The 3,086-nt window shown below is 40.2% G+C and overlaps 1 non-coding gene across 1 annotated transcript; it reads left to right on the forward strand.

Moving 5' to 3' along the window:
• Positions 1 to 2,218: 2,218 nt before the first annotated feature.
• LOC132397578 (U2 spliceosomal RNA) lies at positions 2,219 to 2,409 on the forward strand. Its single transcript, XR_009513394.1, has one exon. It is a non-coding gene; the product is annotated as a U2 spliceosomal RNA (small nuclear RNA).
• Positions 2,410 to 3,086: the final 677 nt, after the last annotated feature.

Raw genomic sequence — 3,086 nt, forward strand, 5'->3', positions numbered from 1 at the left:
TGCCAAATCTCCTTAACCTTTTCAGAGAGTAAAGGTGCTGGTACTTAAAAAACATTCATCCTTCTAATGAAGGAAAGATGCTAACTAATTTGGACTTAGATTATAGAGATACTTGTTAAATGGATGAAAAATGAATGACAGTTGCTCTAGTGCTCCTCCTGTTCATAGTGGGCAAGTCCAGTTCAGTTATTACATCGCCATGTGTCCCAGAAAAAGCAGAGGCAGAGTTTAGCTTCCCCTCACTGTCTGCTGTATATTCAGCATCTTGAGTATCTTCAATTCAATATCTTACAACAGTAAGTTTCAACAGCATCTTGAATATCTTCAATTCAATATCTTATAGTAAGATATTATAGAATCAGGAAAAATGTTGATATTGACTTTGGCATTTTAGACCACATCTGAGAGAAACAGTGACCTTGCATCATGGTTTAACTTTGATTTGATCTTGGAAGGTTTCATTCCTAGCTTACAGAATGTACTGTGTAGGAGCCATGTATCTATTCTCTATATGCTTTGTACTCTATGTTGAATATTTATTAAGGTAGCTCGTCACATAACGGGGGTATGATAAAAGCAAAGGGAATAAGTTACATATTCTTGCTTATTTCATGACAGTTTGTGGCTTGGGATTGGCAGCAGTCATATCTGTGCTGATTACTTAATAATGCTTATTGTATGTTTGTTAATAGATAATAACAGATTATATAAAGGATTCATCTCTCTGGAACAATCCTTTCATTGGAGCTGAGGGTGCATCATGCAAGTATATCAACACCATGCCGGTCACAGGCTAGCGGCAATTGTCTTGACTTTGGATTCATTTTGCCACCACATAAGATTAAATAAATGAAAACTGAGTATTGTTGTACTCCTTTGTAAGCGTCCACCTCATTGCCAGTCTTCAGCCGGAAGGTAACTGATCAAAAAGTCTGGCTCTGTTATAGGAGCCAAACTGGACACACTGGAGGCTGTGGTAGAACAAAGGACCTTACAGACAATCCGAGCAATCCTGGACAATGTTTCTTCTCCTCTGCATGCCACCTTGGCTGAACAGAGGAGCATCTTTAGTAAAATACTAAGACAACTGCACTACTTCAAAGAGTACTATATAAGGTCATTCTTAATTCGACCACTAGGCTCTGTAATGAGTCAACCTTTTGCCAGGGAACTGATGTTGGACTGTTTGATGTAACTTAATTTTAATTCTTTCTTACTTCTCTTTTAATATTTGTACACTTGTAATGCTACTGTGACACTGTCTGTCTGTCTATCTAAGTACCTATCTATCTATCTATCTATCTATCTATCTATCTATCTATCTATCTATCTATCATCTTCTCTTCCCATTCATTGAATGAAGCATTGGTTCTCTTATGTACTGCAGCACGGTGGGGGAGAGGGGTGGTGTGGTTCAGTTTGTCCTGTGACATCTACGCCTGATGTTTCATGCAGTTAGTGTTGCTAGGAAGTATGCACAGGTCTTTTCATGAAAGCAGTGAGTTACAACAAAGCCTGCAACTCAGTGAGAAACATTGGTGGCTCGTGTTCAATGTGGTTAGGCTATAAAAGGCAGATTGGAATATTTTGCTAATGCTGAGGAACTGGGATCTATGTAAGAAACAGCAGTGTGGTGGTATAATACACTTATAGTGCCAGTGACCCAGGTTCAATTCTGCTACTGTAAGGAAGACTACCATGAGTGAGTAGTGCTGATGTTTCCCAGGTCCAGCATTCTGGATTTTATTCTGATCTTCGTTGCTGTTGGTTTGCAGTCCCTCTGAACACATGGGTTTCTCCCCTGGCACTCTGGTTTCCTTTCACAACTCAAAGCCTCTGGGTGGGTAAGTTGTTCAGTTACTCTAAATTACCCATGGCATAGGCTGGCTGTAGGAGAATCATGGCAGGGGTAATGGACATATGAAGGAGTATTGGTTACAGAGAAATAAATCAGGGAACGACTGAATGGGGTGAGGGCCCTCCTTCCATGCTATGACCAACGAGAAGCACCCAGCAGATGTAGCAGTATGCAAGTTTTGTTATACATGGAAGCCAGTCTTCCACTATTTCTGGCTTCACTGTACTTGGAACAATCTAGAAATGGAACATGGAACTATAAGAGACTTGGTTGTCATAAAGGCAGGAATGGTTGTTGGATGTTCCGGGTTTTAGATGCTTCAAAAAGGGACAGGGAGGGAGGTAAAAAAGGAGGAGAGGTATTGCTTCTCGGCCTTTTGGCTCAGATCAATTGTAGTTTCTGTTCTTACCAGTTTAATACCTGGTATGTTCCTTATGTGTGGACAATGTATTAAACTGATTTTTGGAACAGGGAGTGGGACTAGGAGCTTGCTTTGTCCTCTCCAACCATGAATCTAGTATTGCAGTACTTCTGGGAATGGTGCAATTCCCTTTGAGGGAAATTAAAAACTGACAAAAAATGGAAGAGAGGTAGCATTACTAATCAGGGGTAGTATCAAAATGGGTGGATATTGTGATGTACAGGAGAAGTATAAGCATTTATAAAGAACTTAAAGCCAATAGCTGGTTCAACTTAATCCAATGCTTATCACCAGATTCTCCAATGGTAAAATAACCAGTCTTTGAATTATCACTGAACCGTACCGCAGAACTGCATCAGAGTCCTCAACTGCATTGACAACTTTTTCCATACTTATTCCTGCTTGAGTAGTTTACTTAAGTTCTCTAGTACTTGCTTAGCAAGCAGGAGCACACTCAAGAAGAGTAAAAATTTAATCAGCAATAAAAGAGGTCAGTATAACATCATGTAGAGAGGTGGGTCACTGACAGCTTACAGTGATGCAGATGTACTGTGGAGAACTTTCTGATTGGTTGCATTACAGGATAGTCCAATGTTCAGGATCACAAGAGAATGCAGAAGGTATAGACTTAGCCAGTTCTATTACAGGTATAACCCTTCTCATGTCATAAACATTTTTAAGATGTGATTCCTCAAGAGGCGGTATCTATTATCAAGGACCCTCATCATCCTGGACAGGTTCTCCCTTGTTAGTAGCACTGGGGAACAGGTACAGAGCTCGAAAGACACAGCTTCTTCCACTCTGCCA

This window comes from Hypanus sabinus, chromosome 7 (genome assembly GCF_030144855.1).
Source record: "Hypanus sabinus isolate sHypSab1 chromosome 7, sHypSab1.hap1, whole genome shotgun sequence".
Lineage (NCBI taxonomy): Eukaryota > Metazoa > Chordata > Chondrichthyes > Myliobatiformes > Dasyatidae > Hypanus > Hypanus sabinus.